This window comes from Balaenoptera physalus, assembly GCF_965194825.1.
Source record: "Balaenoptera physalus genome assembly, chromosome: 6".
Lineage (NCBI taxonomy): Eukaryota > Metazoa > Chordata > Mammalia > Artiodactyla > Balaenopteridae > Balaenoptera > Balaenoptera physalus.
The window spans coordinates 110,780,509-110,805,055 of NC_138885.1; the positions used below are offsets into that span (position 1 = coordinate 110,780,509).

Sequence of the window (24,547 nt, forward strand, 5' to 3'; positions counted from 1 at the left end):
CCGGGGCTGTGCCGCACATGCAGACGCGACTTCGCCCGCCGCTCTCCTGTCCGCCCAGCCGCCGGGGCCCCGGGCAGGGGTACGGCCCCGGCCGCACCCCCGCCCAGCCGCTGGGCCCCGGGCAGGGGTCCGGCCCCGGCCGCACCCCCGCCGCCGCCTCCCCGGAACCAACTAGTCTGTGAGGGCGGTGACCAGACCCGCTTATTTAAAAGGGCTGGGAACCAGAGAAGTGCTGAGACGCGCAGGCACTGAGGGAGAGAGCGCAGCCGGAGCTCCTCCTCCTTCCGCTGCCGCCTCCCGACTGAAAGTAGCTAGCCCGGCCGGCCCTTGCCTACCGGAATGTGTCCTTCGGTTACCTGGTTACGACGGACCAATCACGACCAGAGTTCCCTCCACGCGCCCTCCTCAGAGCGCAGGCATGTGACTCACAATGCCCCGCCCCCGCCCGCGGCTGCCCCGCCCCCCGAGCGGCGCGCCCCAGACTCTGGTTTCCATTCATCTCTCGCGCTCCGAGCTTTCCGGTCCTGCGGGAAGCGCCGCGGGAGTTTGTTAATCGAAGCCGTCCTGAGTCAGTGGGCTCTGTAGAAAGCCCGTGTTCGTAAAATACCAGTTCAGTTAGCAACTCGGTTTCACCGGGTCCACAGTTGACTCATTTGATGTATTGCTCAACGAACTTAGTTTCACCCCAATTTTTGACCGTTTTTTATAACTGAATGCTCCTCCTCTCTTGCCTTCCAAAGAGTGTTAGTTTCCGCCTACAGTTTAACCATAGCAACCCCCGGGGCCCTGGTCCTACTCTCAATAAAGAGCTGTGGCTGTGTCTTGAATGAGACTCAAGGACACGTCACCCCTCCACTTCCTCATCAGTAAATTAGGGAACGAACTCCTCCCTCCCACCTCTGAGGCGCTGGGATTCAGCAACTCGCTTTTCTCGCCTGTTGCTCTCTTCCACGGCAGGAGTTTCCAGGTTTCCCTACTTTAGCCAACAACAACGCATAAAGCACGATTTTCTCATACAAACTTGAGAGTCACAAAGTGAAGTACCACGGTCTTGATTTGATGAAGATGATAACGATAGTTAACATTTGGCAAACACTATGCGCCCGCCCCCGTTCCAAGTGAGGTACTCATTTAACCCTCGGGAACAAAATCCTCAGAAACCTTCATTTTACAGATTTTACAGACGTTAAGTCACGTTCCCAAGGTCACATGATTGCTCAGGGGTGTGGCCAGGATTTGATCCCCGATTGTGTGGATCCCCAAAGGCACCTTATTGTGATCATCAGAAAATAAAGGTCGAAGTCAAATTTGGTTGGAAGTGGCATAGTGTATCAGGATTTTCTTTTTTTAAGGAGGAACAATTTTTTGATGTGGATTTTAAAATACTTTCCCTTCATTCAACATTGATTAGTCCCTCCTACATGCCAGGCACCCGTGTGTGAAAAATAGTCCTGCCCTCAGTGACCTCAGGCACGGTGAGAAAACAAAGGCTTAGAAAGCCCAATAGTCTGAGGTAACACTGCTGCAAAGTACTTAAACCTGAAATTCAAACCTAGATCTATTAACCCCAAGTAGATGCTGGGGTAAAGAGCTTGGTTTTCTTCCCAGAAACATGAGAGCCATTGAATGTTGTGAAGTTAAGGCGTCACTATCAGGTGGTTTGTAGTGAGGTCACGCTTGAGAATAAGTAGGACTGATGGAAGCAACAAAACCCATTAAGAGACTTTATATTCATCTAAGAGAGGAGTGAGGGCTCAAACTAAAGGCAGTGGCAGAGATTGGAGTGGAGGGAAAGGATCTGAGGTCATTTGGGAGGTAGAATAGAAGTGCTCAGTGACTAGATATGGAGCGGGAAGGGGAAAAGAGAAGCAAAAATGGCTGCTAGGGTTCTGGCTTAGGGAACTATGTAGAGTGTGGTTACTTTTTCTTAGATAGTGCAGGAAAAGGAAGAGGTTTGGGAAGGAAGATCATTTTGGGGTTCTGTTAAGCGGAACATGGAAATGGAGCTCTCTGGTTGAAAGTAAGCCTCTGCAGGCTAAATCCATTTTGTGATATCCCAACTTATGTTTTCAAAAATAACACATTAAATCAATTTAAAAATGTGATTGGGGAAATTCCCTAATGTTGACAGCTAAGAATATCACATTTTTCATGGAGCAACTTGGAATCTATGGTTTTAGTAAATGAGGCATCCTATGTAAAATAAAACTGGTAAATGAGAGCTCTACCCACCACCAGAGCCTCCCATCAAGCCTCTTAGATAGCCTCAACCACCAGAGGGCAGACAGCAGAAGCAAGAAAAACTACAATCCTGCAGCCTGTGGACCAAGAAACACAGTTAGAGAAAGATAGACAAGATGAAAAGGCAGAGGGCTATGTACCAGATGAAGGAACAAGAAAAAACCCCAGACAAACAACTAAATGAAATGGAGATAGGCAACCTTCCAGAGAAAGAATTCAGAATAATGATAGTGAAGATGATCCAGGACCTCGGAATAAGAATGGAGGCAAAGATTGAGAAGATGCAAGAAATGATTCACAAAGACCTAGAAAAAGAACAAACAAACAGAGATGACCAATACAATAACTGAAATGAAAAATACACTAGAAGGAATCAATAGCAGAATAACTGAGGCAGAAGAACAGATAAGTGACCTGGAAGACAGAATGGTGGAATTCACTGCTGCGGAACAGGATAAAGAAAAAAGAATGAAAAGAAATGAAGACAGCCTAAGAGACCTCTGGGACAACATGAAACGCAACAACATTCGCATTATAGGGGTCCCAGAAGGAGAAGAGAGAGAGAAAGGACCCGAGAAAATATTTGAAGAGATTATAGTCGAAAACTTCCATAACATGGGAAAGGAAATAGCCACCCAAGTCCAGGAAGCGCAGAGAGTCCCATACAGGATAAACCCAAGGAGAAACACGCCGAGACACACAGTAATCAAATTGGCAAAAATTAAAGACAAAGAAAAATTATTGAAAGCAGCAAGGGAAAAACGACAAATAACATACCAGGGAACTCCCATAAGGTTAACAGCTGATTTCTCAGCAGAAACTCTACAAGCCAGAAGAGAATGGCATGACATATTTAAAGTGATGAAAGGGAAGACGGAAGACCCTACAATCAAGATTACTCTACCTGGCAAGAATCTCATTCAGATTCGATGGAGAAATCAAAAGCTTTACAGACAAGCAAAAGCTAAGAGAATTCAGCACCACCAAACCAGCTCTGCAACAAATGCTAAAGGAACTTCGTTAAGTGGGAAACACAAGAGAAGAAAAGGACCTACAAAAACAAACCCAGAACAATTAAGAAAATAGTAATAGGAACATACATATCGATAATTACCTTAAACGTGAATGGATTAAATGCTCCAACCAAAAGACACAGGCTCGCTGAATGGATACAAAAACAAGACCCATCTACATGCTGTCTACAAGAGACCCACTTCAGACCTAGGGACACATAAAGACTGAAAGTGAGGGGATGAAACAAGATATTCCATGCAAATGGAAATCAAAAGAAAGCTGGAGTAGCAATTCTCATATCAGACAAAATAGACTTCAAAATAAAGAATGTTACAAGAGGCAAGGAAGGACACTACATAATGATCAAGGGATCAATCCAAGAAGATGCATCCAACATAGGAGCACCTCAATATAAAGGCAACTGCTAACAGCTATAAAAGAGGAAATCGACAGTAACACAATTAATAGTGGGGGACTTTAACACCTCACTTACACCAATGAACAGATCATCCAAACAGAAAATTAATAAGGAAACACAAGCTTTAAATGACACAATAAACCAGATAGATTTAATGGATATTCATAGGACATTCCATCCAAAAACAGCAGATTACACTTTCTTCTCAAGTGCGCACGGAACATTCTCCAGGATAGATCATATCTTGGGACACAAATCAAGCCTCAGTAAATTTAAGAAAATTGAAATCATATCAAGCATCTTTTCTGACCACAACGCTATGAGATTAGAAATGAATTACAGGGAAAAAAAACGTAAAAAACACAAACACATGGAGGCTAAACAATACGTTACTAAATAACCAAGAGATCACTGAAGAAATCAAAGAGGAAATCAAAAAATACCTAGAGACAAATGACAATGAAAACACGATGATCCAAAACCTATGGGATGCAGCAAAAGCAGTTCTAAGAGGGAAGGTTGTAGCTATACAAGCCTACCTCAAGAAACAAGAAAAATCTCAAATAAACAGTCTAACCTTACACCTAAAGAACTAGAGAAAGAAGAAAAAACAAAACCCAAAGTTAGCAGAAGGAAAGAAATCATAAAGATCAGAGCAGAAATAAATGAAATAGAAACAAAGAAAACAATAGCAAAGATCAATAAAACTAAAAGCTGGTTCTTTGAGAAGATAAACAAAATTGATAAGCCATTAGCCAGACTCATCAAGAAAAAGAGGGAGAGGACTCAAATCAATAAAATTAGAAATGAAAAACGAGAAGTTAACAACAGACACCACAGAAATACAAAGCATCCGAAGAGACTACTACAAGCAACTCTATGCCAATAAAAGGGACAACCTGGAAGAAATGGACAAATTCTTAGAAAAGTATAACCTTCCAAGAATGAATTAGGAAGAAATAGAAAATATGAACAGACCAATCACAAGTAATTTAATTGAAACTGTGATTTAAAATCGGCCAACAAACAAAAGTCCAGGACCAGATGGCTTCACAGGTGAATTCTATCAAACATTTAGAGAAGAGCTAACACCCATCCTTCTCAAACTCTTCCAAAAAACTGCAGAGGAAGGAACACTCACTCATTCTATGAGGCCACCATCACCCTGACACCAAAACCAGACAAAGATGCTACAAAAAAAGAAAATTAGAGGCCAATATCTCTGATGAATATAGATGCAAAAATCCTCAACAAAATACTAGCGAACAGAATCCAACAACACATTAAAAGGATCATACACCATGATCAAGTGGGATTTATCCCAGGGATGCAAGGATTCTTCAATATACGCAAATCAATCAATGTGATACACCATATTAACAAGCTGAAGAATAAAAACCACATGATCATCTCAATAGATATAGAAAAATCTTTTGACAAAATTCAACATCCATGTATGATAAAAACTCTCCAGAAAGTAGGCACAGTGGGAAGCGACCTCAACATAATAGAGGTCATATATGACAAATCCACAGCAAACATCATTCTCAATGGTGATAAACTGAAACCATTTCCACTAAGATCAGGAATGAGACAAGGATGTCCACTCTCACCACTATTATTCAACATAGTTTTGGAAGTTCCTAGCCATGGCAATCAGAGAAGAAAAAGAAATAAAAGGAATACAAATTGGAAAAGAAGAAGTAAAACTGTCACTGTTTGCAGATGACATGATACTATACATAGAGAATCCTAAAGATGCCACCAGAAAACTACTAGAGCTCATCAATGAATTTGGTAAAGTTGCAAGATACAAAATTAATGCACAGAAATCTCTTGCATTCCTATACACTAATGATGAAAAATCTGAAAGAGAAAGTATGGAAACACTGTCATTTACCATTGCAACAAAAAGAATAAAATACCTAGGAATAAACCTACCTAGGGAGAGAAAAGACCTGTATGCAGAAAACTATAAGACACTAATGAAAGAAATTAAAGATGATACAAACAGATGGAGAGATATACCATGTTCTTGGATTGGAAGAATCAATATTGTGAAAATGACCATACTACCCAAAGCAATCTACAGATTCAATGCAATCCCTATCAGATTACCAATGGCATTTTTTACAGAACTAGAACAAAAAATCTTAAAGTCTGTATGGAGACACAAAAGACCCCAAGTAGCCAAAGCAGTCTTGAGGGGAAAAAAATGGAGCTAGAGGAATCAGACTCCCTGACTTCAGACTATACTACTACAAAGCTACAGTAATCAAGACAATAGGGTACTGGCACAAAAAGAGAAATATAGATCAATGGAACAGGACAGAAAGCCCAGAGATAAACCCACACACCTATGGTCAACTAATCTATGACAAAGGAGGCAGGATATACAATGGAGAAAAGACAGCCTCTTCAATAAGTGGTGCTGGGAAAACTGGACAGCTACATGTAAAAGAATGAAATTAGAACACTCCCTAACACCATACACAAAAATAAACTCAAGATGGATTAGAGACCTAAATGTAAGATGGGACACTATAAAACTCTTAGAGGAAAATATAGGAAGAACACTCTTTGACATAAATCACAGCAAGATCTTTTTTGATCCACCTCCTAGAGTAATGGAAATAAAAACAAAAATAAACAAATGGGACCTAATGAAACTTCAAAGCTTTTGCACAGCAAAGAAAACCATAAACAAGACGAAAAGGCAACTCTCAGAATGGGAGAAAATATTTGCAAACGAATCATCGGACAAAGGATTAATCTGCAAAATATATAAACAGCTCATGCAGCTCAATATTAAAAAAACAAACAACCCAATCCAAAAATGGGCAGAAGACCTAAATAGACATTTCTCCAAAGAAGACAAACAGATGGCCAAGAAGCACAAGAAAAGCTGCTCAACATCACTAATTATTAGAGAAATGCAAATCAAAAGTACAATGAGGTATCACCTCACACCAGTTAGAATGGGCATCATCAGAAAATCTACAAAAAACAAATGCTGGAGAGGGTGTGGAGAGAAAGGATCCCTCTTGCACTGTTGGTGGGAATGTAAATTGATACAGCCACTATGGAGAACAGTGTGGAGGTTCCTTAAAGAACTAAAAATAGAATTACCATATGATCCAGCAATCCCACTACTGGGCATATACCCAGAGAAAACCATAATTCAAAAAGACACATACACCCAATGTTCATTGCAGCACTCTTTACAATAGCCAGGTCATGGAAGCAACCTAAATGCCCACTGACAGATGAATGGATAAAAAACACGTGGTACATATATACAATGGAATATTATGAGCCATAAAAAGGAACAAATTGGGTCATTTGTAGAGACGTGGATGAATCTAGAGACTGTCATACAGAGTGAAGTAAGTCAGAAAGATAAAAACAAATATCGTATATTAACGCACATATGTGGAACCTAGAAAAATGGTACAGGTGAACCGGTTTGCAGGCAGAAATTGAGACACAGATGTAGAGAACAAACGTATGGACACCAAGGGGGGAAAGGGGCAGGGGCAGGGTGGTGGTAGTGTGATGAATTGGGAGATTGGGATTAACATGTATACACTAATATGTATAAAATGGATAACTAATAAAAACCTGCTGTTTAAAAAAATAAGTAAAATAAAATTCAAAAAAAAAACCAATTAAAAATTTTTTAAAAAAAAATTCTTTTCCCACAGTGCTCCCATATAATATGCCCCTCCAATTTTTTAGTGTTTACCAACAGTGTAAGTCAAACATTTGTTCCAGTAAACAAGTGAATACAATGACTGGTAGTTTTCTCTTTTAAGGATTGTGTACAGAGTAGTAATGTCAGGGTTATAAACACGATGAAAAAAAAAGAAAAAAAGTATGATAAGAAACAGGATATGTGCATATTGTCAAAGTATCTCCTCACAAGATATTTTTTAATTTCAAAGGAGAAACAGTAACTTTACAGTGGAGAATCCTGGCAGACACAACTGTAACCAAATGATCAAGGTTAATCTCACCAGTAACGAAACATGCTGACATCAAGTGTTCCCTGATATGATGCACTGAGAAGAAGACAGTTTCGATTCTGTAGTATTCTTGCCAAAAATGCATAACCTAAATTTAATCTTGAGGAAATACCAGGAAAACCCATTCACTTAACAAGTGGCCAATACTCTTCACAAATGTAAAAATCATGAAAGGGAAAGAAAGATTCTGAAACTGCCCAGATTGAAGAAAACTAAGAATATACCACAACAAAATACAATGTGGGATCCCAGACTAGGAAAAAGACATTAATGGGGAAACTGTTGAAACCTGAATAAAATCTGCAGGCCAGTTAACAGTATCATATCAATGTTATTGTTTCTTCATTCTGATCATTGTGCTATGGCTATGTAAGATGTTAACATTTTTAAAAGCTGGGGGAAAGGGATATGGGAAGATTGTGTACTAGTTTTGCAACATTGTTTGTAAGTCTCAAGTTTCTGCAGAATGAAAAACTAATAATAATTTTTCTTTTCTGCACCCGGTCAACAGCTTTTGGAGAAGCAGGTGGACTGTCAGAAAGACACTCCCAAGTCAAATTCTGGATCTGATATTTATCTAGCCACGTGACTTCAAGGTAGTTATTTACACCCACTAACCCTGAGCTAGTCCTCCAGCTGTACGGTACTCACCATGATCCCCACTTTACAGAGGAGTCAGCTGAGGCAGTGCACATAAAGTGCTTATGACCTGGTATATATTATTATTGTTATTATTATTATTATTATTATTATGAGACATAAGGGAATGTCATTATGCAAGCAAAATCACCTATTTCAATTATTTTTATTAAGAACTTCCTCATCTAACGAAGAATCAAAGGAAGAAGGCAGGGATGCAGTGAGTGGGAAAGAAAAGAAAAAAGGAGCTAGAAGGAGGAGGCAAGGGCTAGAGAGAGGGAAGTGGGAGGCAAAAGAACTGCTCCTTAAATGATAATAAAAGCTACTTTTCAGTAACATGAATAAGCCACTGCACAAAAAAATAATGTAGGAACTACATCCTTTTTTCACCCTTTTTTTAAAAAATTTATTTATTTATTTATTTTTGCGGCAAGCAGGGACTACTCTTCATTGTGGTGCGTGGGCTTCTAACTGCGGTGGCTTCCCTTGTTGTGGAGCATGGGCTCTAAGTGCACAGACTTCAGCAGTTGTGGTGCACAGGCTCAGTAGTTGTGGCTCGCGGGCTCTAGAGCTCAGGCTCAGTAGTTGTGGTGCGGTGCACGGGCTTAGTTGCTCCACGGCATGTGGGATCTTCCCGGACCAGGGCTCGAACCCGTGTCCCCTGCATTGGCAGGCGGATTCTTAACCACTGCGCCACCAGGGAAGCCCTTTCACCCTTTTTATACTGGGAGTTTCAAAAAATTCATATTCACACTAATATAGTTAACAAAGTAACTGCTAATGTAAAAATTGAATTCTACATGATAGTTAATCACTGTCTCCTCATTACTAATCAATCATGGTAATTGATAATGATGATGACAAATCCATTTCCCTCCAGAAGCCACCTCAAGTCTAACCTCTTACCTAATACTCTCCATGGAAGCCAGGGTCACCCTACCCAGGTTAGTGCTTCCTATCTGGAACCTAATTACAGATAGGCAGACAGATAGATAGACAGACAGATAGATAGATAGATATGGACAAGAGAATAGACGTATATATGTCAATCCCAACTAATAAGAACCTGCTGTTGAAAAGTAAATAAAATAAAATTCAAAAATTAAAAAAAAAAAGAGACGAGATGGATGGATGGATAGATAGATGATAGATCAGTGAATAGGTAGAGGGCAGAGATGGATAAACAGATGATAGATTGATAGATAGATAATCTTTGGATTTATGCATTCATATCATCACTGGAAGAGTCAGATAAAATTCTTGAGTAAAGTGATATCCAACTAACATAAGTACGATACATCACCCGAATCAAAATTACTATTTAGGAACACATTTGTATATTAATTTATTTACATAACATATCATTTATTCACTCAGTGAGTATCAGCTTCTAGACACTGAGGTGGAAAGCAAGGAACAAAACAAATTTCTTGCGCCATCAAGATTACTTTCCAATGGAGAAGACAGAAATAAAGTTAAAAATGTATTATGGCAAGTCGAGACAAATGCTATGAAGAAACATAAGGCATAGTAAGGGGCAAGAGATTTCAGAGGGGCTATCTGAGCATGAATGGTCAGAAAAGGCCTCTTGGGTGAATAAAGAGCCATGTGCGTATCTGGGGGAAAGGGCTCCAAATCAAGAACGCTGCACGTGCAAATGCCCAAGGACTCGACTGAGGAACACAGAGAAGAACATGCTGCTTGCACATCGAGATAGGAGAGAACAGTAGATGAGAGGGAGTCAGCGGCCCCATCGCTCAGGGTCGAGTAGGCCAAGGGACGCCATATATGTCACCACTGGGGGTACGCGTGCATATCATCACGGGAAGACTCAGGTAAAATTCTTCAAGATTACACAGGAACTTGCAAAAACCCATGGGAAGCCAGCTCCTGTTTTTTCTCTGGAGTCCACCGGTTCCTGAAACCCAAGGCAGCCTGAAACAGGTGTGCACAGGGCTAGTAAACCTTGGTGAGGTGAGCAAGACTCTCTAGGTGAGACAGACATCTCTTCCTCGCTCTGTTTTTCTTGCCTTTCACATGTGACTTTCGTATGTTACTTTCAGACAACGCATGTCTGATTATGCAAAAGGTTCAGAGCCAGGTAGCATGGAAAAACGTAGCTTTCTGTTTATTTCTAGGCCCAAGTCTCTTCAGGCAGCGATGCCCACAGATCTCCACCCTTACTGGAGGCGGCAGAAGGAAAGGAGGCTAGAGCCAAGCCCAGCCTCCTAGAGCGTCCAAACCTGATTTAAAGCTCTTTTGGAGCCAAGGACATTTTCCTGAATCCATTCCAAACAAGAATGAAGATGTTGGTGCATGATATTTTTGCAAAATATGCAGGCTCAGGAATTGACAGACTTTACATTTACATCAAACATGAAGAACCATTTGTGAATCCTTGCTGCAGAAAGCTGCTGTCTGCAAGCCAAAAATAATAGCATAAAGAATAATAATAAAACAAAGCTGGCACAAAACCTTGTCTTCCTGGAAGAGGGCCAATTTTTAGTTTGATAATAGCGCTGACTCTTGGAACCCGAAAGGAAAATAAATTCCTACCCACACAATCTGCATTGTTCCTCTCCTCCTCGTGTTAATTTTATCTCACACCTCAAACACATACAATCATTTATTTTTTTCTTATTGAAAGTGCAAGGTGTTTGTTCTAAAAGTAAGTTGTCTGCATCTGATTCCATAAACAGTTTCTTCCTGATGATTGCTATTTTTAAGGCTGTTGCTTTAACTAAAGTTATAGTAAAAAATTAGAAATATTTTCTTCCAGTATTCTTTTGAGATATGTGTGTGTGTGTACATACAGTCTTTATAACATGAGAACTAACTGCCCATTAGGCCTATTCAAATACACAATCAAATATTTCCATAAAGAAAAAAATAATAATCAAACTTGTTTGCTGCATGTTGAGCAAGAACTAGAAACTCCATTTTTTACCCCCAGTCAAGGGCCACACACAATGAAAAACTCATCCCGTCCAAGAGCCACTCAAGTCAGCTAGTATTTTTAAAAACTGGATTATAAATATAAACTCACCTGATTCTTAAACAACACAATATGAAATGGTCAAGCACACAAATATTTCTGGAATGCTTTGATTCCACTAGGTGACCAGTTACCTGGAAGAACACCCAGAGCAAGAGATAGAAAACAGGAGCTGACAAATTCATGCTCGCATCAGAAGCCCCTGCGGGGCATGTCATGATACGGACTGCTGGGCCCCACTGTCAAAGTGTCTGATTCTGGAGGTCTGGGGTGAAAACTGAAACCCTACAGCTCTAACACGCTCGCAGGGGATGCTGATGATGGACCACAGACCATACTGAGCCATAATGAGAGACTGGAGGGAGGAAAACAGGAGAGGAAGGAAACATGGAGGGGAAATGAAGGAGAGCAACGTAGAGTGAGGCAGGGGGGGTGGTGTGTGAACCTGTCACCGCCTTGGCCCACTGAGAGGACCATCAACACATACTCCCCCAACCCCCTCTGCAAGCCAGCAGTGCAGAAGTAAAACAATGAACTCTAACAGACCTTCTGAGTTGGCTGATCCCGCCCCTTCCACAGCCCTGGTTAAGTAACTGACTTAGTCCTGGCCAATGAGAAGTAAGTGAAAGCCACAGGGTAAGTGCGGCTTCAAGGAAAGTTACACTCTTGGTCCCACTGTTCCTTTTCCTTCTTCCTGCCCATACAGAGACCTGAGCCAGGAGATGCAGTAGCCACTCAACAGCCATGTAGGCATGAGGACACAGGCATCCTCCTATGCCAGGTGGAGAAAAGAAAAAAAAATGGGAAGTGCCTGCCTGTATCACGGAGCCATGGTCCCACCACGCCCACCATGACGTCCTACGCCCAGTCTTCACGATGGGCAAGGCAAGAACATCCCTCTCTGTTTAAACCTCTGTTTGTTGGGTTTTCCAGTACCTTCAGCTGAATGATCCCAACTAATATAAAAACTAGCCAAGTACTTACTAGGTGCCTGACACTATGTGACTGCGATACATGAATTATCTCATTTAAAATAATAATGATTTAATCGAGCACAAAACTCTCAAGTGCTCTGCTGATGCATTCAGAAATACATTAAGTTCCTACTTTATTCCAGCCATGGAAAGCACAGAACCTGAACGCAAAGGACTCACAGGTAATATTCGTACCATAGTGATCCCATAAGAGAAGCAAGCAGAGCTTGTGGTGGGGGACCCACAAGAGCCTCCGAACAAAACCAGGTGGATGGAACGATCAGGAAGGCTTTCTGGAGGCAGAGACCCCTGAGCTTGATACTTAAGGATGAGTAGGAACTGAGCTTATTCTTACACATGCAGCAATGCCTCTTTAAATGTGATGGCAACCGCAACCCAAGGGGAAAGAGGGGAAGAAAATCTTTTCTGGACTTCTACAGCAGTGACCAAACAAGGTGCAGCCAACTCTAAATGCACATACAAGTGGAGGGGACACTGGGTGGATGGTGGTTAAAAAAAAAAAAGTTTGATGCCATCATCAAAGATACACGCTCTTCTTTGTTAGCTACATCTTGAGATTAACTGCCTTTCTTAAATACAAGTGAAACAGATGCATGGCAATGAAAGAACAACAGTCTGGGGAAAAGGTTGACGCTTCTGAATATGTCTTTTCTGCAAAAATTAGGACTCAAATAGGACCTGGGAGAAAATAATTGTATTTGTAAATAACACCAAAATACATTTTTCTGGTAGACATGAGAAAACTGTGCAAAGCTCTGTTCTTTGAAAGCAAAGATCTTATGCCCACAACACAGACTCAGCTATGGTCTTTAATAATTGTCAAAGGCATCATGTTTTATTTGTTTTTGAACCTTAAAAACAAAAGAAACACTTTAGAGACTCACGTTGCATTTCATCCCTCAGCTATGTTACTAGATGGCATCAAATCACCAGGGAGAGTAGGTCCACCTGTACCTTCGGCTACACAGGCACACAGTAAAACAGAAGAATGGGCAAAGGACTTTGAGAACTTTTTCAGACTTTTTTCCTGATAAACAAGGACTTCTTAAGTGGTGCTGAATTCAAGTTATATGACAACTCTGTTTCTGCCACAAGCAAACTGACTTCCCATAGTCATCACTTGTCCTCATGTGCTGGGGCAGCCTGGGTATATGTGCTATTTATTTGCCTGTATATCTGAGGATCCAGAGACAAAGTCTAAGAACAATAAGATACTGGAACATAAGTAGACCTTAATGTTTCATATTTAAAATTTAAAGCTCTAAATAATTTAACACAATTATTTTCTACCGATGACATCATTTATAATATGCCAGGAACCAGGATAAATGCTTTACACATATTATTATTAATCCTTATAAAACCTGGCAAAATCAGCATTATTGTCCCTGTCTTCCTTAAAAAGATGAGCAAACCCAAACTGAAACAAAGAAAGGTTAATTCCCTGCCCAAGATCACACAGCAAGTAATGGAAAAAAAAAAAAAAAAAAAAAAAAATGGGAATACAAACCCAGGTGTATTTGATTCTTAAGTTCTGGCTTTTAACTGACATTTTATATTGTTTCTCATCATCTTCACCAAGGGTTGGCAAACTTCTACCCATGGGCCAGTGCACACAATATAATGAGAGGGGGTGGAATTGCATCTGATCTCCCTAGCACCTAGCCTATCGGCAACGGCTAATTACCTAAAGGCTCAATTACACACCACTCAAACTCTGCAAAGGAGCAAAGAAATCTATTATACGCAGAAAACCTTCATCCTAATAAAATCATTAGCTTCAAGAGGAAAAGGAGTAATTCAAACTTGGAAAGCAGAAGTATCTGATGGCTTATGGCATTACAAGATTCTATTCTGCTTGTAAGAGAAAAAAAAAAATCTGTTGGCATGTTTTATGTGTCAGATGAAAACTGTATCACCCAACAGAGCCTGCCTACATTCTAGAAATTAATGTGTTTGTGGGGAGGAGTTCTTTTTCAAACCAGGTCATAATGTACGCCTGCCAAGTGAACCCTCTCTCTTCAGGAATATTCAAAGCACAAGTAGCAACAGGACAGAGGCAGAGCTGCCCCTGAAGGAACAGCCAGGCGTGTTTTATTACCAAGAAAGAGGGAAAGCAAAAGAACATTCTGCGTGACCAAATTAAGTTGTGAAATACCCAAAAGTAACATGTCAAGAAACTCTTATTTGTAGGTGGAATTAAAAACAACACAACAAAAAGATCAATTTATGCTTGAGCTGCATCAGGGGCCGTTTCAGGTCTTCTGTTATAGAAGGTCTCGATCTGCACTTACAGACACAGCAATCAGACTTCATTACAGACAGTATTTACGTCTGAAAATTCTGTTTCAACTTCCCCACACCCAGCCCCTGAGAAACTTCGGTGTGAAATTATCCTGAAATCAGGAGAGCACAAATAGCTTTTCCAATGGGAGGCAGGAGGTTCCTTTTTCCATTGTGGATGGCATGTCCACCTCCAACACCCTGTGCAGACAGGCTCCCAAGCTCCCTACCTCTTCACGCCCCTGACCCTTTCTCGCTATCACAGCTTCACAGCTCTCTGTCCTGTCCCATGAGGACCAAATCCCAGTTGTGGCGTAAATGGCCCTGGCCATGGAAGAGCACAAGGGTCACAACGCTACCCAAGCCACACAGAAGCATTTTTTTTAAATTAATTAATAAATTTATTTATTTATTTTTGGCTGTGTTGGGTCTTCATTTCTGTGCAAGGGCTTTCTCTAGTTGTGGCAAGCGGGGGCCACTCTTCATCACGGTGAGCGGGCCTCTCACTATCGCGGCCTCTCTTGTTGCGGAGCACAGGCTCCAGACGCGCAGGCTCAGTAATTGTGGCTCACGGGCCCAGTTGCTCCGCGGCATGTGGGATCTTCCCGGACCAGGGCTCGAACCCGTGTCCCCTGCATTAGCAGGCAGATTCTCAACCACTGCGCCACCAGGGAAGCCCCACACAGAAGCATTTTAAAGAGCTCTTCCACAGAGCACTTACAATCTTCTAACATAGCATATAATTCTGTTATTTGTTATTGTCACGCGTTGCCTCTCTCCCTCCGCTAGCATGCAGAGCCATGTTCCTTGGGCACCTCTGCATGTTTTATACATGGATATATTTATCCCAAATATTAAGTGCAGTGCATGGGAATTCCTGGCAATAGGTGCTCCAACAATATGTGTTGAATCAAGATGTGTTGAATGTGCTGAGACTTCCCATTTTTAGTGCACATACTTTTTAGCAGTATTGCTTTTAAGCAGAATATATTTATGCCTCCATGGGGAATTACAACAGCTATGATTGCAAAAAGGAAACAGGAGAAATAAAGAGCATACAAAAAAGACTGAGATAATATGTCATCCTGCATTCATGTAACAGAACGATAGGCGACCAAGTGAAGATGATTAAGGTCAGATGTCAAGGACAAATGGTGGCGTCTTCAGGTCTTGTGCTGCGTTCATGCAGAAGATAATCTGGGTCCATGGAGCTTTATCAACCCCGTAGAGGTAACTATGCCTGGCATGATGATCATTTTCGTATAAGTCTACAGAGTTGACCCCTCCATACTTTTTAGGTTTTGAAATGATAACTGTCTTGACTTAACAGGATGCTGCTCGTATTGACACACTCAAGAGCATACAGGGAAAACAGGTTAAATGGTAGAGGACTGTCCCACTTGCATTTCTGAAACTCAGATCTAACGATGACATTCTCATCTTCACATCCTCAATGATTGCTGGTTGCCCATGTGCTAAGGGCTGATTTCTTTGTGTGGCAAACTTGCTCAGCTCTTTGGAACATTCTCCAGCTATCTATCTCCATATCCAAGTTTTCATCACCCCCTTTCCACCTCCCTTCCTCCAAAGATCTTTAGACCTGGGGCTCCAGGTCCACCCTCATGAAAAACTGAGAAAAAAGCATCATTCAGTTTGTCAAATTTTCATAACCCCTAAGTCACTCTTTGTCCAATAACCATCCATTTATTTTAAAACAAACAAACAAACAAACAGGTTCTAGTTAAGGAAAAGCTATGTACCAGGCATGGGGTTTAAAAAAAAAAAAAAAAAAAAAAAGGAAAAAAATTCATTTGCATTATTTCACTTTAATACTAAAAAACAAAATCCTATCAACACAAATGTCATTCTGCATGTATATATATAGACGCTCAATAAGTATAAGTGCACTTCACCCAAGAACAGATAAAGATGGCCTATAAACACAGGAGAAAATGTTTAGCATCTTTAGCCATTAGGGAACTGGAAATTAAAATCACAATAAAATACCACTATTAAATGGATAACTTTTTTAAACCGACCGTACCCAGACTGGCAAGGGGGTAGAGCAACTGTGACTCTCACGCACTGCTGGTAGGAAAGTAAAACAGCACAGCAACTTTGGAAAACAGTTTGGTGGGTTTCTTACACAGCTGAACACTCATTTAATGCACGAGGCAGCAATCACACTCCTGGGGATGTATACAAGTGAAATGAAATCACGTGTTCACGCCAAGACACAGGTGTACAAGTATGCAGTGACTTTATTCATAGTCACTCAAACCTGGAAACAACCCAATGGCCTTCAACTGATGGGCGGATAAACAAACTACAGTAAGTACATCCATACAAGGGAAGACTATGCAACAGTAAAAAGAAAAGACCACTGATGCTCTCAACAAATTGGACGACCCTCAGAGGTGTTATGCCAAGGGAAAGAAGCCAGACACCAAAGCCTCATGCTGTATGATTTACTTTCCATGAGATTTCGGAAGCGGCAAAACTGTGGACAGAGATGAGATGGGTGGCTGCCAGAAGCTAGGAGGGGGAGGGCCTGACCACAAAGGGACAAGAGAGAACTCTGGGAGGGTGACGGAACAATTCTATATCATGATTGTGATGGTGATTACATGGTTATAAGCGTTTGTCAAATCTCAAACCATATACTTAAAGTGGATGTGTCTGACTGGATGCAAATTACACATCAACAAAGCTTAGCGTAAAAAACAATCAGTCACCAGAAAGAAACACAGGTGCCTTGTCGTAGACCACAAGGCTCCTGAATGGTCAAGCCGGAGTGTGCATCTGCAGTATGCTTATTTATGTATTTCCAAATGACTTACCAGTACTGCTGCTGCTCAGGAATATAGTACAGCACAAAAATACGTACATAGGAAAACATCTATCATTATCAAACTTGGACATAAAACCATATAGTCTTCTTGATCGTTTTTATTTATTTTTTCGGGGGCGGTCAACTTTTTGCCAGATGTGACAGGGACAACGTTTTGACCTCACAATATAGCAAACAACAAATACAAATCAGACATTTTTCTTGCGGTTCGCTGTGCTTGGAGGAGTACGCTTGGTTTTAACAGGTTGTGTGTTTTCAGACTTCTTTTTAAGCTACTCAAATGTCCTGTGGAGGTTGGCTCTCCATAAACTTCACGACATAATCTCTAGATCAGCCTGCCCACACGTGAGCGAGGCCAGGCACGTGCCAGTGTCTTGGGCGCTCTTTCCTCGGATTACCTCTCCTCCTGCTTCTGACGCGGGACACCTACCACACAGCTTGGGTGTGAGCACCAGGAAGGGTCTGTATGCGTGTTGACAATGCTAAAGACCTTCTGACACTGACACGTATTGTTTATTCTTTCAAAATGGTCTCGTATTTTCTTCCCCCATGCAACAGACTGTCACAAACACCTCCTTTTATGTTTGCCCAATGTGGAGATGTCTCTTCCAGTTGGCCTCCTTTCCCTAAGATACTTAAAGATATTTTACAGTTTCCATTTCTTTGCCAAGTCTTATACATCTTGGACCCATCATCAGATCTGACACACATTGGTCATGCATCTGACTCCCCTTTTCCTATTTATGGAAAGCAATCTTTTTTCCTGCTAGTATCATTCTGGAACATTTCTTCAAGAATGACATTTCTAGGACACTGCCTTAAGAATGACATTTAGAGAAAATTCTTCAGTGTATGTTTTTTGTAGATTTCCAGAAACAAGTGTAAATAGTCTAAAGGTCTCTTGCAAGTAACTAACTTCCTTAATCCTACCTTTCAAGGCTGGGGGCTTTTTTGCTTTCCTTTGCCAATACTGAATGGAGTGCTGGGGGGGGTCACCTTCCTTTAGTTTTATGACTTTTATTGTGCTGTGCTCATTAAAATTTAGGGACTCCCACACAGCCCACTTCTGACGAGGCCTTATTTGCCGCTTCCCATTGCTTTGTTTAGACCTCCAAGTTTTCTGTTTAATTTCTCTTTCACTGTAAGCTTGAACCTATAACCATCAACTTTTTTCAAGTTTTTCTCAACTCATCACTGGGGACATTTGGGCCAAATCACCCTTTATTGTGGTGCCGGGGCCACGGGGTTGGGAGGCCGTCCCGGGCACTGTAGGACGCTGAGCAGCGTCCCTGGCCTCCGCCCACTAGATGCCAGGAGCACCCCCTCCCCCAGGTTGTGACAACAGAAAATGTCTCCAGACATTACCCAGTGTCTCCTTGGGGGCATGATCGCCCCCAGCTGAAAACCACTGCTACCAAACGACCCGTTCCATTTAAAAGAAGACCCTCAGCACTAACAGCTCAGGAAACTATATATTAAATTTGCCAGCAAGTTGCAAGTAACACCCAGCAGCCGATTACTTAACAAAATGGAAGTACTCATTTTCTTAGGGGAGACTGAGAAATTCTTCCTTTTCAATAAGAAAAGAAAAGATCATTCCAGGTATCTATTCTGCTTCTCTATAGAGAAGTGCCTCCTAAAGATATCTGTTCCTTCCCCCACAATGTCCTCACAGGGATGAGCGCTCCCCTTCACCTTCCCCTGCAGAAAACAGGCTGGCCATACCAAACATCCTTCACGTTCAGCCCATCTGAACAATGGGGATAATAACACTAGTGCCCACCACATAGGGGCAGCAGGAGGATTACATGAGTTAACATGGACGGTGTGTCTAAAACAGCCCTCCTGTGCAGTAAGTGTCTTACAAGGAGTAGCTCTTAACATCGTGACAGCCAGAAAGTGCCATTACTCAATCACTTACTCACATTCTCATTTCACAACAAAGTCTTTACTGAACATCTGTGCTATGTAGACACTCTGCTGGACCAATGTCATTGTGCTCAAGAAGGGTACACTCTGTAAGGAGATGATGATGATAAAAGTGTAAACAAGACACAAAGGTGCCAGACAGGGTGCCAACTGTGTCTAGAGGAGTCAGGGAAGGCTTCCTGAAGGAGAAGGTAGTCGAGCTGAGATCTGAATGACAAGAAGAAATTCTCCAGGGGGCAAGGAGGATGGAGGGCACTGCATTCAGAGGTCAAAGCAAAGGCTAAAAGTCCAAGAGCATGAAGTAGACTTCAAAATCACTACCAGTAAAAATGTGATCGGGGAGCTACGGGAAATGAGGCTAAAGAGCAAGCTGGGGTCAGCTCATGACCAGCCTCATGGAAAGTACAGCCTCTCCCAGAAGGCACTGAGGACACAAATGCCACGGGGTGTTACAAGGTTGACATGTGGGAGGTGCAGGGTCAACCAAGACCATGAGAAATGCCCGGTCAAACCTAAATGAGTTTCTTGACGACAGGACTTTCCAAAACATTTAAAATGCCAAAGGTGATTATGAGTTTCCAAAGGGAAAAACTTTAAGCAGCAGTTCCCAAACTTAGGTGACAATCTCGTAAGAGCAGAGCTCCGGAAGGGATCTGGACTGGGAAATATCGCTGAGCGAATGAGAAGACATTAAAGACTGTTTAATAAAGGAATCTCATCACCAGTTTTGCACATGAGAAATGTCACTCTAATCTGACCAACATGGAGAGATTAAATGGGATTGGAGTAAGCCCGGAGGCAGGAAAAAACAGAGGGAGAGCCACACAATATTCCAAAGGATAATAAGAGACCCAGTTAGGGTCACAGGGAGTGGACACGGAGAGGGCAGAATGCCTTGGAGAGACATTAAGAGGTAGGAGCGATGTGATGGTGGGTAACGAATGTTAGTCCTGAGAGAGAGGGAGACGTACAAAAATACCCAAGTTTTCACCTTAAGCAATAAGTGAGATGCTGGAACTACTCACTAAGAAAGAAATCAGGAAGAAAAAAGTTGGTCTGAGGAGGAAGACAAGGAGGACCGTTTTAATGGGTTGCGTGTGAGGTACCTGTGAACGTTCATGGGTATGCGGGTAGGGGCGGCAAAGACCCAGACTAGAGAGAGAAATGCCAGAGCCATTGCCAGAGAAGTGGGTTGAAACCGCTGGCATCAAGAGGACTGGCCAGTGAAAGAGTGCAGAGTGAAAAAAGAAAGGTGACACAGACCAGACCTGCGGAAGAACACCATTTAAGGGCCGGACGGAAGGGGGAGCCTGCAAAACAAGTCACGGAAGAGGTGGGATGAGAAAAGAGAGCGTAGTACCACGTGACGCAGGAAGGACAGATAATTACAAAGGAGGGAACGGCTCCATCCGGACTGAAGGTGAAGTGAGGGGAGGAGGAACACTAAAGATCCCACACCGGATGCTTCTGACAACACCCCTCCAGGAAAACAACTGTGGGAGCCCCGGTTCAGTGGTTCTCAAATTGACTGTGCGTCAGGATCCCCTGGAGGGCTTGTTCAAAGCCAGCCTGTGGGGCTGCCCCCAGAGTTTCTGATTCACGAGGTCCCAGGTGATGGTGGTGCTGCTCCGGAACCCCCCTTTAGAACCACAGCTCTAGATAAGGAACGCTGACCTTTCCTCTCTGCCTTGAGCAGAACTGTCAGCTGGGGAAAACACAAATGTTTCATCTTCTTTCTCTCTGGCCCTCTGATTCCAGAAGACGGAAGTTAATTCATTTTATTGCCTTCTCGTTCCAACTTAAGGAGCCCAAATCTACCACATTTCACCAAACATAAGAGGGTTTCGACTACAAGACACACCTTTATTTTACATAAGAAGAAAAAGATGCCAATAATTATGAGACGTGGCTGATTGTGAGAAGCAGTCTGATTTCAGAACGTGCTATCTTACAAAAATGTACATTTCAGAATTGATAAAACGTGGCCAGTCCTGTCCTCTAGGGCCACCTGGGCAAAGTCTGAACAGAAGCCTGCTCGCCAGTGGGACCTATGATTCTGTGTCTCCTCTGCTCTTCCTCTTGTGGGATATACACACGTGCTGGCATCCACCTACCAGACCCAAGAACTCTGCTGCTCCTGGGATCTCCTAGAAGCTGGGTCCTTCACCTGAGCCTCCAAAAGCATCTAACCCCACATTCCTCCAGTTCTTCAGAAGTCCTCAAAACTCATTATCAAATGTATGGGCACATTTGCACGTAACTCCTGCATTTCCCACATTTACCCAGGACAATGAGTAGCCCAACCCAGAGTGTTCTAGCCCAGACAGCCTACCACAGAGACGATCAATTCAAGAAATGCCATCACTATAAACAGCAAAAGTTAAAAGGAAACAGACACCCTCATGCTATTTTTTCTCCTCTTAACCAGGAGAAATCTTCTGAATTGCACATACGATTAATTCAAAATGACTTATAGCCAATGGTTACTGTTTATTTGAACCTAGCTGCATGACAGATGCTTCTATCTGTATATTCTTTCTCAAAAGAAGCATTCAAGGTAGATTATCTTTTAATGTGAAACTAAGACTCAGATGTTGGTGGTGGAGCCAAGATTAAACAAATAATAAGGGATTCATTTCAAGAGTATAAAATTTTCATACACACGCTATTTTATAAAGACTTCCCCTAGCCTGACACTGGCCAGTGTCCACAGCCAAAATACTCAGGCAGCGCCAAAAGCACAAGCGACCCTTTCACCTTTTGTGGTACCTAGAAGAAAATGTCTTTGACTCTAGTCTATGGAGTGAACTTTCCACAGAAAGTCAAAGCAAAATAGCTATCGATCTCTGCTCTTTCGCGGGGAGTCTCACAGCACTCCCTTCTCTTCTGAGAGAATTCTGCTTCCCCACTTTGTGCCCCTTTGCTCTCAGAAGTACAAGTTGAAGGCAATCTGTCAACTTCTGTGGGGCCTCCCAAAGCCAGGCATTGCTGGGGTTGTCATGCTACAATAAACAACCACGCTTTTATCACCAACACTCCCTTGTAAGATACAACACTTTACATATGTTCTACAAAACGTGAAAATGGCTACACGAAGGGCAGGCACATCGGAAACAGAGGGAGGCCATAAGACTATCTGTTGAGACATTTTCCGGGTCTAACCCTGAGGCCACGCTTCCTCTGAGGGGACCCAAACCTAGAAGGAGCCACAGCTAGAACGTTCTTACCCAGGCAGCCCCTTCCACACCATTAACACAGCAGACGAAAGGTCAACCAAAACAAATGCCTTATACAAACAGTCGCCAACATAAAGTCTTTTTCCTTGGGAGAGGGCTTGGACATGACAGGAGGAGACCTGATCCCTACCTGAATGTCCCAGGAGAGTGCCCAGTAGTAGCAAATCCTCCAAGAGGGTCAAATTTGCCTGTTATTTTTAAAACCTGAAACTTAAAATAATCCCAGACCCCTTGGCCACGTGTCGTAAAAACTGCCAGATAAGTTATACACATGGAATTGATTCCAACAATCCACCAGAGAAAGGGGGTCTCTCAAATTTGGCAGCGTCTCATTTCCACATGGAAAGAATTACTGGAACTGGGCAGAGGTGGAAGGGCAGGGGAGGAGGGGTGGGGAAGGCCGGTGATGATTCCAATGAGCGGAACCATATTGCACTATCAAGTATGCAGTGTGGTCCGAGCACAAGTCACTGTAAACGCTTGGAGGAAGACTTTTAGGAAAGCTTATCCTTTTAAAGATTGTTTCATACTTTAGAAAGACAACAACTAAAGATAGTGAGTTAAAGACAGTTTCATAGTTTGTTACAGTTTCTACAGTTGTTCTTGCTCTGGCAAGGTTTTTTGTTGGGTTTTTTTTTTTTTTTTAACCTTTCCCAAATCTGAAAGCAATTAGTCCTCTGTATTCAAGCTCTCGTATTTGGAAAAGTCATCATTATGAATAGGTCGACTATGAGCTACCTGCAGGATTTCAGCTCTCCCACATGTGGGAAATGCTGACCCAACATCTGTTTTCCAGTAAGATCCTGTCTTGACACAATTTGATAAGTACATCTGCATTGCCCCCAGGTGTTGGAAGGTCAAGTGATAGATCCAAGGTCACACAGAAAACTAGGCTCCCTTTTAATTACCTGAATTCTTCTGGAAAGGTTTCTAAAGTAAATGGGTTCCAGGAAACCTGAGAAGCAATACCCAGTGTTCACAGGTTTGGTTTGGTTAGAAGACACTAGTAAATAAAACATCATTCCCACAGTCTTCTTCCGAGTTTATATACAGCTTTTGAGGCTCTCTCTCTCTGAAATTCTGTAAAATTGTGCAGCTCACTGGAATCATCACCAGCCTCTCCTGGTTGCTTGCAACTGCCCAATCTATCTACAAAAAGCAAATGTTACCTAAAGCCTCCACACTCAGAGTGTGGTTTAAGAGGCAGCAGCAACAGCATCTCCTGGGAGCTTGTTAGGAACACAGAATCTCTCTCCGCCACCTCTCATCTACTGAACCATAAACTTCATTTTAACAAGTTCCCTAGGTGACCTGTATGCACTGACTAAACCAGGGGAAGGCAGACTACGGATGCGCAGGCCAAATCCGGTGCTGTCTGTTTTTGTAAATAAAGTTTTACTGAAACACAGCCAGAGCCATTAACTTGTCTTTGCTTGCTTTCACACTAGCATGGCAGAATTGAGAAGCTGCAAATATGTACATGGCCCTTTACAGAAAAATGTTTACTAACCCCTGATCTCAACCTTTACTGTGGTGGCAAAGGGGGCGCTAGACACCTATGCTAAAACCACAGCAGGAAATTATCGTAACGACAAAGTAGACAGTCTTTTTTTGATAAGAGATCTGCTTGGCCCATTAGGTAATGGAAATCATCAGGCAAATTTCTAGACCTCATTCAAGTTAAACCCCCCAAGGTCCAGCACCATTTTCTACCCTATGGACCCTGCCAAAGAAACACAGTGTCTGTCTTTATGAAATTTACAGGCAGAGAAGAGGTAATTAGCATGAACTTAACATGGCACCCGGTATATAATTCATTAATGCATTAGAAGGACACAATTTTTTAAAATTAATTTATTTATTTATTATTTATTTTTGGCGGCATTGGGTCTTTGTTGCTGTGCGCGGCTTTCTCTAGTTG

At 42.2% G+C, this 24,547-nt stretch overlaps 1 long non-coding RNA gene across 1 annotated transcript in view; it reads left to right on the forward strand.

The window, feature by feature from the left end:
• The window catches only part of LOC309662635, a 930,148-nt gene that overhangs the window by 576,163 nt on the left and 329,438 nt on the right, over positions 1-24,547 (forward strand). The window lies entirely within an intron of this gene.